Source organism: Bidens hawaiensis, unplaced genomic scaffold, assembly GCF_021521415.1.
Source record: "Bidens hawaiensis isolate Kalapana, Puna unplaced genomic scaffold, B.hawaiensis_p1.1 tig00020431_1, whole genome shotgun sequence".
Classification (NCBI taxonomy): domain Eukaryota; kingdom Viridiplantae; phylum Streptophyta; class Magnoliopsida; order Asterales; family Asteraceae; genus Bidens; species Bidens hawaiensis.
Genome location: NW_027493117.1, coordinates 428,123 through 443,954, shown reverse-complemented (window position 1 = coordinate 443,954; position 15,832 = coordinate 428,123). Strand labels below are relative to the sequence as shown.

At 35.2% G+C, this 15,832-nt stretch overlaps 1 pseudogene; it reads left to right on the top strand.

The window, feature by feature from the left end:
* Positions 1 to 3,518: 3,518 nt before the first annotated feature.
* Positions 3,519 to 6,906, top strand: LOC143560733 (receptor-like protein EIX2; annotated as a pseudogene).
* The last annotated feature ends 8,926 nt before the right edge of the window (positions 6,907 to 15,832 follow it).

The following is a 15,832-nucleotide window of genomic DNA, read 5'->3' as shown; positions in this document are numbered from 1 at the left end:
GAGTTACGTCAAAAAATATATATTTTATTTTTCCGGTATGACTTTTAATTTATTTTTTTTTAATCTTTCATAATAATTAGTTTTAGGACTAATTTTGATTTTTTTTCTAATAACTTTAAATAACTAATCTTTTATAAAAATCTAAAAACACAGTGTTGTTTAATTAATTTTTTTTGAACATACAGGTATAAATTTTATTAAAAATGAGCTGGTTTAAAAAAATTATTTTTTTGATATTAAAATTAATCATTTAAGTATGCATGATGAATATAATTTTTTTTATATATTTTAAAACTAAATATATATTGTTTATTTAAAAAAATGTTTTTTATATTTCTATTCACTTTTAATAAAAAAACAATTATAAATTATGTGTATTTATAAAAAAATAGTAAAGTTTGGGTTGCTAATGAGTGTGAAAAGTTTGGTTTGGTTGGGTTGGATAGGTGAAAGAGAGAAATTAATTTTATAATAAAAATTTGAGTTTGGTTAGTTTATGAATGAGAATGGTTTAAATAGTGCAAGCATGGCCATACAAAACAACTTTGCAAATTCAAACTTCACTTTTTCTCTCTACCTTATCCTCTCAACCACTCTTTTTTTCCTTTTATAGTAAAACCACTAACTGTGACAATCTTAAATTAGTATGTAACACTATTTGAAATAAAGAATATTTAAAAAAAGTTTAATTTAAAGCAAACTAGTTTATGAGAGCAACCTAGTTTGCAATCTTGCTTTTTGTCACTTGTCATGATATGAATGGATGTACTTTTAATTTCCTTTTCTTTTTTCTTTCACAACAATTAGTTTTAACTCTAATCTTATTTTTTTTCTAATAACGTCTAATAATTAAGTTTTTATAAAAATCTAAAAACATACTCGTGTTCAACGTTTTTTTATAAACACACCGATATAAATTTTATTATATGCAGAGTTCGTTTAAAACAATGTATTTTTCAATATAAAATAAATATTAATTTTAATAATTTAACTTGTCTGCATTTGGCATCTTTCTATTGGTTCGTAAGATTTTTTGGATAAAACTTATTTTTTTTAAATATTATATATTTTATTATTTTTGAAATAAATTATTATCTTTTGTATTTCTAACTACTTTCAATAGAAAAACAACAATCATAAATTATATTCATTTAATAAATATAATAGTAAAGGTTGGGTTGCTAATGAGTGTGAAAAGTTTGGGTTTGGTTGGGTTGGGTATATAGAAGGGAGAGAAATTAATTTTATAATTAAGTTTGGGTTGGGATGGTTTGTGAATGGAGATAGTTAAATAATCAAACACTACAAGATCCGAGATCCATAGTGTTGTTAGTGATTTCCGCTAGCTAACAACACGAATTGATCCAAGAATAGTTGTGATATCCGCTTCATTAGGACCTAGAACATGAAACACTTAACACTCAATGCATTGGTGGACTTCAATTTGTCATATAATCATTTTAGTGGGGGCATTCCAAGAAATATTAGAAACATGAAGTCACTGCATCCTCTTGATTTGTCGGCAAGCAGGTTAGGATAAATTCCAACAGAAAGATTGTATCACTAAGTACTGGAATCATGTTGTAGCATATTGAACTTCATGGTATCCATTTTTGGCGGTTTTCGGATTGATACTCATGGTATTGGTATACGAAATCCTAATTATTATGTGTTTGCACCTGTATATAGAGTAGTGATTAATTTTGATGGTTTTTTTTTAGTATCCTTAATGATTAATGAAGCTTAACTTATAGTTAAGTGTGTGGAAAAGTGTTTTTATGATATTGAAGATGGTAAAGATATATTAGCACTATGTATTCCGAGCCTGTTTGTGTATACGAGCTGGGATCGAGCTCAACTAGACCTCGAGCTCGGATCATTTAACTTACAAGAGCTTTAGCTCGGCTTGGTATGAACTCTACTTTTAAAGCTCGACATTGGCGTGTTAATAATTTAGGCTCGGGCTTAGCTCGTTCAACTTACTTGAGCTTGTCTTGTTTTGAGCTCTATTTTTAAGCACAACATTGGATAATTTTTCACTAAAAATCATTAAGAACTTATATTATTGCAATGAACGAGACATGTGTTCACGTTCATTTGTTTAACTAAATAAACACAACTTTTGCTCATGTTCTTTTGTTTATTAAATTAACAAGCATATATGAATGCATATGAACGAACAAAAACAAATTTAAATAGTTGTTAGTTTCTAACTTTCGGTTGTGTTAGGCAGCCCACTGTTTTATAGTTTATCTTGGTTTTTAAAAAATGCATACAAATAAATATGAACGGTTTATTTGAATAATGGTGACACATATCATAACTTTTTGGTGCTATTATTAATTTCTTATGTTTAAGAAAGCTGATTATATATATTGATATTGTTTGTGTGGTTGATTGTTGCCGCAACAAACTTGGTTTTGATGTCGGTTGTTGAGCAAACATTAAGTACAACAAACTTGGTTTTAATCTGCAATATTTGGTTGCACATATTCGGTTGGTGTAATTGCCGATCAAATGATTTGTTGTTGGGCTAAGAATAGCTGATGCAGGGCGTTGGAGCGCTGGGCAATACGAGGACAAAATGTTGTGTTTTAACTTTTATGTATGATATTCAGGTTGTACTCAGGACCAAGGTTTTCCATCCAAACATTAACAGCACCGGTAGCATATTTTAGATATTCTCAAGGAAAAATGGGGCCAGTACTAACATTCTCTAAGGTTTGATCTATTTCTCCATTTCTTCATTTGTGTTATATTTTAAACGCCTTATTAGAGTTAATAATAGGTTTGGCCTGCCGTGTGATAGTGGTATGTAATAACAGGTAGTATGTGTTTGGCAGGTATTGCTTTCCATCTTAACATGCCCAAACCCAGATGACCAGTTGGTGCTAAAAGTTGCTCGTATGTACAAGATTGACAAGTCTAGATATGAAGAAGTTGTTGCTTGTAACTGGATATAGAAGAATGCAGTTGGCTGATATTCAAAAGTTTGTTAGTTTTGATTTTCAATTTGTGTTTAGCTAGAATAACATTTTTTTATCAATTTGTTTATAGAACTTTAATAACATTTTGTTACTATTAAGAAGCTTTGATAGAAACTTTTAGTTTGATTTGCGTTTGCAACTGAATTTATATGATTATGTAAATATTTGTGTATATATAAACTTTTTAGTAATATTTTTTACAAAAGTATTCGACTGCCTTGCGACCAAAAAGCGGTTGCAAATCCGTAGCAAGGTAGTGGTCGCAACAGCGGTCAAGCAGCAGCTATCGCAAAGCAGCAGCGGCGGTCACAAGTAAGTTTTACACGGCATCTGTGTTTGCAAAAAGGCCACAACAGCGGCGGTCACAAGTAAGTTTTACACGGCATCTGTGTTTGCAAAAAGGCCACAAAAGGCCACAGCGGCGGTCAAAATTCTGTTCATATTGAGATTTATAATTGAATTAGTTTCTTGATCATAAGATAACAATCTTTTCATTTCATCATTTTTCTATAAGAAAATCGGGGTTGAAACATGGAGAATACTCGTTGGGGTTTGGGAATCCGTCTCGTTTTCATGATATGTGCTTTTTCAGTGACAGTGTCACGTAAATGGGTGGGTGGTGGAAATCTCACGGCACCTTCTTGTTCTGAACAAGAGAGACTAGCTCTTCTCAAGTTCAAACGTAGCGTCAGAGATTACGAAGGAATGCTTTCATCATGGGGTGTCGACGATGATTGTTGTAGATGGGAAAGAGTCGGATGTGATGAAGCCACCGGAAGGGTTGTTAGCCTTCATCTCGGAAGAAGTGTCGAGGAAGACTACTACTTAATTGATCGACCACACGAATTAGTGGTTGATCACAGCTACTACAACTACATTGATACGAAGTACTACTACTATGGTGATGGGTACTACTACTTAGAAGGTGATGAGGTTAACTCTTGTTTAACAGAGCTGGAGAATCTAAAACATCTAGATCTGAGTGGGAATGAATTCATTGGAAGCCGAATTCCAGAGTTCATAGGATCCTTCAAACATTTAAGGTATCTGAATCTCTCATTTGCAGGTTTTAGTGGTAATATTCCCCATCAAATTGGAAACCTTTCTAATTTGAAGGTTCTTGATCTCGGTACACCACCAGATTTCATCCAAGAGTTGATGACACATGATATGGCCTGGATTTCAGGGCTTTCAAAACTTGAGCATCTTGACTTGAGGGGAGTGGATCTTAGTAAAACACAAAACCTTGACAACTTACTTTACATGATCCCTTCACTAATAAAGGTAAAATTATCTAAGTGTGGACTTTTTACGGCTCATCTGGCTTCTCAGCGTCTTAACTCCAGTAGAGACCTTGCCAGAATCAAACACTTGGACCTTAGTGATAATGATTTCGGAGGACAACTCCCTGGCTTACTTCTAAACATGACAACCCTAGCGTTCCTTGGTCTTTCATGGAATGATCTTAGTATGACATGGAGGTTTGAAAACTTTCTAAGCATGATACCTTCTGTATCAGAATTGCACTTTTCATTTTGTAATCTCCAAAATATCAATTTTTCACCCACTAATCTTAATTTTAGTGTACATTCTAACATCCAACGCCTGGATCTTAGTAGGAATGAAATTGAAGGCACATTTCCATATGTTTTGACAAATATAAGTTCCCTATTATCCCTTGACCTGTCAAGAAATATGTTGAATTCTTATATTCCTGTCATGCCTAACCTTCTTAAACTCGATATTTCTTATAATAGATTAAGTTACATTGAGGATGTTGGAATCTGGAGACAGTGTCACCTCAAAGAATTGATTGTTTCACAAAATAATCTTGAAGGAGAAATGATTAGTCCATCCACTAATGTATCCAAATGCTCTCAAAATGCATTGGAGATTTTGTACTTAGATTGGAATAGATTAAAGGCTTCAATTCCAGAATCCCTTGGAAGATTGACCAATCTAAGAAGCTTAGATCTATCTGTAAATAAACTCACGGGTGCAATCCCTGAAGCTTTGGGAAAACTAAGATCATTACAAGAATTATATTTATCTTGTAACCACCTGATCAATCCTATCCCGGCATTCCATGGGAAACTCGCCAAACTTCACCTTAGTTTAAATCAATTTAACGGTTATATTCCAGAATCATTGGGAAGATTAGCAGCCTTAACAGAAATATTTATGAGATTAAACCGTTTTACAGGTCCTGTCCCAGTATTTCTAGGAAGACTCACTTCATTAAGAGTGATTTCTTTATCTTCAAATTTGTTAAATGGGACCATTCCAAATTCTATCAGGAAACTCACCAAACTCAGTGTTTTGGATATCTCTAACAACTTCATACAAGGAGTGGTTTCGGAAGACCATTTTGCTAACCTCTCGTTTTTAAAGTACTTGAGTGCAAATTCTAATGATAAATTGCTTTTCAATATTTCACGTGAGTGGATACCTCCATTCCAGTTGAAAGTCGTTAGACTTGGTTCTTGTATCATTGGAGACGAATTTCCACAATGGTTTCGAACTCAAAGAAAACTTAAGGAGTTAGTGCTGTCGAATACTAGCATATCTGGACCTCTTCCTGCATGGTTACGCCTCATGCCCATCATTAGTACCTTAGATCTCTCTTACAACAAACTCACTGGTCCATTGACAAACCTTCCTTCTGCATACGAGGATATATATGAAGATGAAGGAAATTTATTTTTACAAAATAACCTTTTCAGTGGGTTGATTCCAAGGCGGTTTTGCAAAAGAGAATATATGAGCATTCTTGATCTTTCCAGAAACAGGTTGTCCGGGAAAATTCCGAAGTGCCTATGGGATCTTTCCTTGGTTGTGATGCTACATAGATCAAATAGGCTATCTGGTATCATACCGAGTTCTTTAAGCTATCCATCTTTGCAATGGTTACAACTGAATGACAATAACTTCAATGGAGAGCTTCCTCAAGAGTTTGGGTATTTAGTAAATTTGACAGTCTTGGATTTGGGTGAGAGCAAACTCTCAGGAAACATACCTGAATGGATTGGAGAAAATTTGAATTACTTGGGTGCTCTAAGATTGCATAAGAATAATTTCACTGGATGAATTCCTCACTCTTTGTGTACATCAGGACTTCAAATTTTAGATCTCGCACACAACAACTTAACAGGATCCATCCCTCATTGTTTTGGAGAGTTGCAAGGCATGAAAAAGGACTTTAACGTTAATTATTTGCTTATCTATTTGCCTTTGTCTGTCTTTGGAAATATGATGCAAGTCCTTAAAGGCGTTACACTTGACTATACAAGCACCTTGAAGTTTGTCATAAACATGGATCTTTCCAGCAATAAACTTGTTGGAGAAATACCTAAAGAACTAACCGCGCTTGATGCATTGATGGGTCTAAATTTGTGTGATAATCATTTTAGCAGTGGTATTCCAAAAAACATTGGGAAAATGAAGTCATTGATTTTTCTCGATTTGTCAGCAAACGAGTTGACTGGGATAATTCCTCCAAGCATAGCAGCTTTACATTTCTTGAGTTACATGAATTTGTCACATAACAACTTGTCAGGACAAATTCCAACAGGACCCTCAGTTGCGGACGCTTACTGATCCATCAATATATGCTGGTAACACTTATCTTTGTGGTGCACCGCTGCCAAAGGAATGTTATCCCCATGAAAAGCCACCAACCATAACTAGTAGCAAGAAGAATAATGAAAATGCTAATGAGCCGAACAAGTTATGGTTTTACTTGAACATAGCGTGTGGTTTTGCAACGGGTTTTTGGGGTATTATTGGAGTGTTGGTGTTCAAGAAGCAATGGAGACATAAGCTTTTCATGTTTTGTGAGGTAACCATGGACAAGACATACGTTGTAGTGACGGATAGACTTTTGAAGATGAAAAGAGCAAGAGGAAGGGAGACCACATAGATTCTTCCAAATTCAAGTGATTGTGGAATATATATCTTCTGTTATAAATAATTGCTTTGCTTTGCTTTGCTTTCCTTTCATTTTTCTTTCAGTCCTTCTACTGTGTTTTATATTAAAAGGCGTTTGAATATGTGTGTTTACAATAAGTATGTTTGACTGTGTAAAATTAAGGGTTTAGAATCAGTTAACATATGCATGATAAAGTTATCTTGAGTAATTTACAGCTTTTTTTCTAACTAATCATGTGGTAACAATTGAAAGGAGGCGCTGTGACAAGGAAGAAGAACTGGTTTGGTCACAATTGGAGTTAATATCGTGTCCATTCTCGAAATTCATCACGATATTAAAATAATGATTTTTTTTCTGAATATAATTAACCTCTTCATATATAATGCATTTTATATTTTCTTAGAAGACACAAATTGGGAAGAAATAAAGGAACTTAAAGAATCTTATAAGATGGGCTGTTTGGGAACCTTATTGTCAGCTTTGCATACTGTATCTTTATTTTTTATGGGCTTTGGACACAGTCTCCTTTTTTCCAGCCCAGTTAGATAGTTGGCCCATCTAAACACATAAATATATACTATATGATATATCTGGTCAAAATCTGATTTATTTGTAAACTTCAGAATTCTTTCAATCGGATTGATTTTCTTTGACAAAGTGTCTCTTATATTTTTTCAGTATTTTGGGATTACTTGAATAAAACAGGAGAATAATATTATAAGTCTTTTTATTGAAGGAAATGTATTATGATTTTTGTATCTACTTATTTATGAAAAACATTAAAATTGTTAATTTTAGATGTAGTTGTACTGATATCGAGATAACCCTATGATAAATAGTATTTTGGTTTTTGCCATCTATTATATGGAGCTTATCGTTAATATATTTAAGTTTATTAAACCAGTCTATATAAACCAAATTAATAGAAAAATAACACAACAATATAACAAGATACCTAATGTTTGAAATACGCCAACACTATAAATCTATCATGGTGGGTGGTCCTTGAGCCTTCTTAGCGAATGACAAATGGAAGGTATGATGAATAAGATCCAAAAGATCCGAACGAAATGCTGTTGCCCCAGTCATTTCTACAATTATGAGCTGCTAAATGATATGTTGCATATCAGCCTTACCGCATCTTTATTTTGTCTGATAACAGAGGATCGTGAAGGATATAGCCAATCTAGATAATGCAGCAGCGACATTACCTATGTCATTGTCAGTGCCGACCCAAGTATATAGTTGGCCCAAACAAGGGCTTGAGGCCTCATGTTTATAAAGGCCCCCAATTTTATTTTTTAATTAATATATTCATCGTGTAATTATTATTCAATGCATACCGGATAATTAGGTTTCAGAACGCAATTGAGAAGAGCATGAACGCAGTGGATTCTCTGATTCTATCAAAAAATTGATGTGACACATGAAAGCAATTGCCAATTCTTCATCTTTTTATACAACCAATCCACCTCGGGTTAATTTCGCGTTTCCATTTGCTAACGGTTTCGTTCTTGCTCTTGTCTCTTGCGATTTGCGAATTCTTCATCTTTTTCTATAAACCTTTTAGTCAATATTGTCGGTCTCAAGCCCGGGTAAATGAGCAGGGTTTATATGAAAAGGTTTCTTAAAAGGCCCCTAACTTCCTAGTTAGCTTGAGGCATCCGAAAACCTTGGGCCGCCACTGGTCATTGTCATGAATTGATAATTGATTTTAAATTGCGGTATTATATTCACAATGATTTTTTCAAGTTCAATAAGTTATGTTTGTATTTTTTATTACATCAAAACAGAAGACAAGCGGGCAACAAGTTGCGCCGCTACTCGTTTTGAATTGCAAACTAGCAAAATTAGTCCATAAAACAAACAAGGAGTCATCATGATGCAAACTAGCAAAATTAGTCCATAAACAGACAAGGAGTCATCTTGATGTTTTGAACCAGCAGTGGGCCCAGTCGAATACTTGATTTTATGGTGCATAAAACTTATGGGCCACTCAGAAATTAGTTGACTTATTGGATTGTGCTACTTTGTTGACTTCAAAGCCATGGTGTGAAGAGCTCTGGTCAAACCACTCAACCGTGACTTTTATGTCACAAGATAAACCTTCCCGTTTCACTATTGTTCTACAAAACCTTCAAGTAATTTGGGTTTGAAACATGGAGAATACTCATTGGGGTTTGGGCATCAATCTAGTTTTCATATGTATATTTTTAGCGACGATGGAAGATAAATGTATGGATGGTGGTAATATCACAACGCCTGCTTGTTCTGAGAAGGAGAGACTAGCTCTTCTCAAGTTCAAGCACAGCGTAAGAGATGACCATGGCATGCTTTCATCATGGGTTGGCGATGACTGTTGTAAGTGGGAAAGATTCGGTTGTGATGATGTCACCGGAAGGGTGTTCTCGTTAAAAAAAACTCGAGAAAAGATTCTAACGAATTCACTTGAAACCCTTCATATTTTGGAATGATTTAAAATCCCTTTATTTAAAGGAATTTGAAAGAATTGAATTTCAATTCCTTGACAACATAACACACCAAAATGGAATTAAGATTTTAATTTCAATAAAACGAACACGTCATGTCATGGGATTTTAATTCCAATTCCTTTGAATTCTCACGAATCCTGTGAAACGAACGCGCCCTAAGTATATTATTAACTTTCTTACAATAAATAAAATTAAAATACAAAAAATATATAAATATTAGAAACGAAAAATGAAAACAACCCTCGTAAGATCATCACCAATGCAAAATATGTAAATGTATGTCATATCATCTCCTATACAATTTCTCTTTCCTTCCACCCATTCTCTTTCATCACTTTCTCTCTCATTCTCCCTCACAACATCTCAAATGCATGCATTTAGACTATCAGGTATGGGCATCGTTTTGCCGATGAAGGAGTGAGGTGGCAGGCGGTGCCGGCGGCGAACACCACCCCAATGATGTTGGTGCCGCCCAACGGCAAAGTTGTTGTGGAGAATTCACCGCTCAAATCATCTTCCTCTTTTATTTTGTGTATAAATATTTTACAATATAAATGGGGATTAATAATGCGCTTGAGAAGATCGGAAGATGCAAATGTGTGGCTGTGTGGAGAAAGAAAGTGGACAGTTTCAATTACAATTTTAGTTTAATATTTTAATTGTAACGTATTTTTTTTTTCATAATTATTTAAATAGGTTAAATAGTTTTTAGTTAATAACTTTGTTAATTTAAAAAAAAAACAAATATATAGGTATGTATAAATTTTTTTTTTGAACATATCGATGAAAATTTTAACAAAAACACATTTGTTTTGAAAAAGGTCTTTTTTTGTCTCGTAAACAATTTTGACACATGTTTGGACCGATAAGTTTGACGAAATATTATACGTTGTCAGCTACCCTAGTACTCGACAACGATGGGTACTTGAAATGTAATTTTATTAATGTTAATTCTTAATTCTAGTCTTTTTATTAATTTTAGTTATAAATATGTAATTTTATTTCTATTTATTTCTTAATTCTAGTTATATATATTATTATTTTATTTGAAAAAGAAGGGAAGTGGAGAATTAGTAAATTGGTAACCATTTCCATAGTATTGTAGAAAGAGTGAAATAGAGTGTGGTATGACATGAAGCTAAGGTGACACTGTAAATTTGAAAGCAAAATAGCATGTACACTTTTTAGTCTTAGCCAATAATTTTTAAACACCTTCTCTTTTGTCTCTCTCCTCTAACTCACCATCACTGTCTCAAATGAAAGCTAAATGCATTGCATTGGGTTTGATCTAATACGGGAGGATAAAACCTAGTACAATTAATAATTACCACCAAAATTGGTAAAAAAAAATTAAAAATCGCAGCTTTGTGGTCAACTTGGTTCTGCTGTTGACTTCCAAATAAGCAAAAATAGTTTTTTAAACCATTATGACTTGACTAGAGATCAACAATTCTTCTAAAAGCATACTCAAGAGTCAAAAGCACATTGAACACAAAAGCAATACAATCAACTTCAAAAGTTGTGTCATGGTCAAACGATGGAATGCAATAACTAGGCCGTCGAGAACCCTCGATAATTCATGAGCCTGGGACAGGTAAAAAGAATGGATCCTGAATTTTACTTAAAAATAACATTTATATAAAAGTCGGTCCATTATATCTAAGGGTTTGTGGTCGATTCTTTACGGTTTTTAGGTCACACCATATAACGGTTTTTTTATCATTGCAAATCAAAACCAAATCTTTGAGAGTTTAAACCGAATCATGGTTTGGTTATTGATGGTTGTTTCATAATAATAATTATATTGTAGTTTGTTTAATTTTTGGATTCGGGTAACTATGTTTACTTCATCCAAAAAACAACAAAGCTACCAAATATGAAACATTTATGGGGTGCACGTATCAATACAATAACAAACAACAAACTAAACAATGTGTATAGAAATAACAAGACTTCTATAAGTGTTTATAAGAGCCTGTGTGAGATATCTAAGTTTAAAGTTAATTAAAAATGTGAAATTATAAATAACTATAAAAATGTATTTATAGACTGGCTAACAGCTAACTCACACACGTATTCTCTAAAGTCTAAACGTACTTATAAAGCTACACAATCATTTGAAGAAAACAAATTTTCCACACCTTTGATGCTAGACTGTCGCTATCTAGTCAAAAACAATTAAATCAGTGTTCCTAATCACCTAAGCAAGCTAGGGTAAGTAGGGTGTCGAACCACGAGGAGTATGTGGTCAGTGTGCAGTGAAACTGATTCCTAACATTATGAAGTAGTTTAAGTAAAAGTGTTGATCACACTAGCAAACAATTTAGTTGTATAAGAAACGAACAAGTACTCAAGATTCAGTCAATCAAATAAAGCAAATCACATCCGGGAATCCAAGTAAGCAATCTCATGCAACTTAACAGATTAACTATCTTGTGTCAACTACAGACTGACTAACCGGTTAAACCTTAGGCATCCACGCTCGCTAACACACGACACTGGTTATCAAACGGTCCCTGCCAGTGTGACTCAACTAAGGGCAAACGTATGCTTTATTGCAATTAACAGAACAAACAATCCTATGAGCAATTATTATAGCAATCGACAAACTAATCGTTCTGATCGAAATAAACCTAAACCGACAGATTGTACGAACATACTAAATATCAATACTTATAGATTAACATCAAAACAATTACAATTAGTTGTTCTAGTACATGAGAAATAAACTGACAGATTACAAACTATACATCCCGGGTATGACTCGAAGAAACTACCCGCGCATCGACATCTCTCGGGCCTCGGTTATGATTTGGTAGGCCATGTATGATGCTTAGAGATGATTGGAAGTGATGGGGGCTCTCTCTTCTGCTCTGAAAATCGCCTGGAAGGTCAAGAATGGCGTCTCGGGTCGTCAAAACGTAATATAAAAACAAACCCTAACTTTCACGATTCTGGGGACCATCGCGTAGCGCGATGGTCCTCTCTCCTGGTCCATCGCGCTACGCGATGGACCAAAGTCAACGCTGCAACTTTACAGGGCATCGCGTAGCGCGATGCCCCACCTTCAACACCCATCGCGCTACGTGATGGGTCTCTCTTCTCAGCAACTTCATCTAACTGCCTCGGTAAGCGTGCTGGACATCCCGGGTCTTCATTCCATGCTCGTACAGGTCCAAATTAAGCGCGTTAAGTTCCTGTGACCTGAAACACAATAAACATGTATGAAGTACCATAGTTCCTAAACTAAACGAGTAAAACAAGCAAGTTAACACATATAAATATATACAAATAAACCGAACATTACATCCCCACACTTATCTTTTGCTTGCCCTCAAGCAAAACTCTAAAGTAAACATTAACTGCCATCATAGGTCAACCAATTATCACCATTAATACTAGCAAGGTTTAAGGTCATACCAAGTTTCCCAAACTGACACTTTCTAAATTGACAACCCACAAATAAAGTTAATGCTACCATAAAACTATAGAATAGCCTAGACAAGTGTACTTTGTTCCCGATTAGAGCATACATGTTCACACCCCTCATACTATCAACACTCCACTCGGTTAAATATCTGGACTGAAAAAAGATGTGCTAGTATATGTCTCTGCCCTTAGTATACCTAATATGAGTTACAACTTAATATGCTTGCAAGTCAGTCTTATCTCCACCTATTAACCACCGGTTGCATAAAGACTCGGACTAATGTTTTGCTGAGGCTTAGGTTTGGGTGCGGATTAGGCTTATTTAGTGACTCAGGTGGATGAAACCCAGTTAAACAAACCAATGTACAGACTCACAACTACAAACGAACTAGATACAAACTCAACTGCTATTAACAACTGAAATACTGAAATGATAACTTCATTTTGTCTTTTTGCTGATTTTTCAATTTTTTTTTCTTTTTTTTTGTATTAATAACTGAAATGACTGATAATTACAACTCAGAACTTAACAACTTTACAACTCGTCTGACTAAGTACAACTCGATATATATACGACTCGATAACGAACTGGATTTCATCACACGGGTTAAAATAAAATAAAGGCCAAGGCTGAAATGGTATGTAATGTTCAGTTTAGCAAATGAAAAAGGAATATGGTCCAAACGGGCTCCTAGGGGATAATGTTGGGTAAGGAATTTATTTAGTAGGGAAATATGTACGGAACGAGTTTTCTAAAGTCCTAATCTCCATACAGGTGATAGTATTAAGATCTCGAAAAACATGTGACAAGCAAGTTCTAATTCTGTAAAACATACCGGTTTCCCTCAATCAATGACAAGACATTTTTTATATCTATTATATAATATGTGTATTAAGTATAGGGGCTAATCTTACAATATGTCCGGAAATATGGGTTGCCGATATGAAACATGTATACCCGTCCCCTTGACTCGTTATCCCAGCCTAAACGATTCCATTTTCAACTTCTCATTTTAAAACATTTGTCAAGAAAACTATCGAGAAGCTGAAAAACCACCCATAACCAAAAACCTCTAACTTGGCATTTATAGCAATAAGTGGCAGTTAATAACTTAAGTTTCTGAATACTCTTCGAGGTACTATCGGGCTAAAAATTTTCAATTTTCCCCCATCCCCACACTTGAGGTTGACATTGCCTCAATGTTAAAATAATAAAACAAATAATAATCAATTGGGGGACGAGGTTGAACTGACAGTTTGACTACTTAAAAACTCGAGGGAACAAATATGATGAACTAAAGCAAAATATACAATTACATTTCTAAAAACTAACATACCAATAACAAAATAGTTTATGAAACTGAAATCACTTGATAATAAAGACAATGCAATGCTAAACTCGGCCCACAACTCTCAACACACTCGTGACACACGTCTCCACCACTGACCATTTCTGTGTAACCAAATCTGCACAAATCTCGAGACATGTATAAGTAACCACTCACAAATATAAGACTTAGGTCTTTCGAGAGTTAATATTATTATTATATTATAAAAATCATTACCGACCCGAGTTAGTCAATTTCATAAAAAAATTTGTTAATTAATTAAAAATATTAAAAGACCTAACTCACTTTCGTAGGAATCACGGTTGCATTTAGCGTATGCAACAAGCCCTTTAAACCCCCCGGTAGCCCAAGTGGACGAGTGAGGTCTCGTGAGGGTTTATAGTTAACACACCCACAAAGTTCCAAAGCAATGCAAACAAATATACAAATATACATATCAAACACAGCAGACAAAGTGGGAGAGCTGTTATATATAACTATTATTATATTATTATTACTTATTTATTTTAAATATTTTTTTAGAGATCCGATGACCCATCGCGTAGCGCGATGGGTCAGGTAAGCACAAGTCGCGTTACGCGACCCAATTAATTCAAATTAGGGTTTGGACCCCATCACGTAGCGCGATGGAGTTGGTCATGGCGTCATCGCACTACACGATGACGTCAGATGTCTGGGAAGTCCCAGCTACCATCGCGTAGCGCGATGGTGAGCTGTCCAGGGCCATCGCGTAGCGTGATGGTCCCCAGTGAACAGAAAGTTTTTGCCGAATTGGGGTCGGGCATTTTCCGACCTAGTCACTTTTCGACATCCCGACAACACCCTAAACATGCTTTCGAAGTCGGAATTTTGCAATACTTACCTGGAAAGCCGTGAAATTAACCAATTACTTACCGAACCTCCAAGACGCACACTGCATCAAAAGCCTCCCCACACTTGAGATATGCTGCACAGAACTCGAGACCAAAGTCAAACAACGACACAATAAAAATAAAATAAAATGGAACACACTTACAAACCCCGGGTTGCCTCCCGGTCAGCGCTGAATTGCGTGTCTACAGCTCGACAATGCCTCGAATGCTTCAAGTAGCTTCATAAACCGGTGAGGTCACCATAGAACTCACCGATTTCTTTCCTCTCCTTCCTTTCCTCTCACTACTACCCTTCAGGTCGTTCCTGTCAGTTAAAAAACATCCCTCTCTTGTATGATTTGTGCACGATGATACGCACTTGTCAACAAGAGGGTTGGTAGCATTTTCAAACAATAATAACCGCTTAACACGGTTCCCACACTTAATGCCCAAAAATCCCTCAGCACAATCAATTACAGCATGTGCTGTGGCAAAGAACGGCCTGCCCAGTATGACTTCAGATTGTTTAATATTACCCTTAGCATAATCAAGTACCAGGAAGTCAACTGGGTAGCTAAAATCGTCCACTTGAACCATTACATTAGTGACCATGCCCCGGGGGGGTGTATGAGTTTGATTCGCCAATACCACGGTGGTGTTTACACTCTCTAACTGGCCAAACTCATACTGATCATATAAACTGCCGGGCATGACACTAACACATGCTCCAAGATCTAGAAGTGCCCGATCAGTTTTGAAATCTCCAATTTGAATTGATAAAAGTGGCACCCCTGGG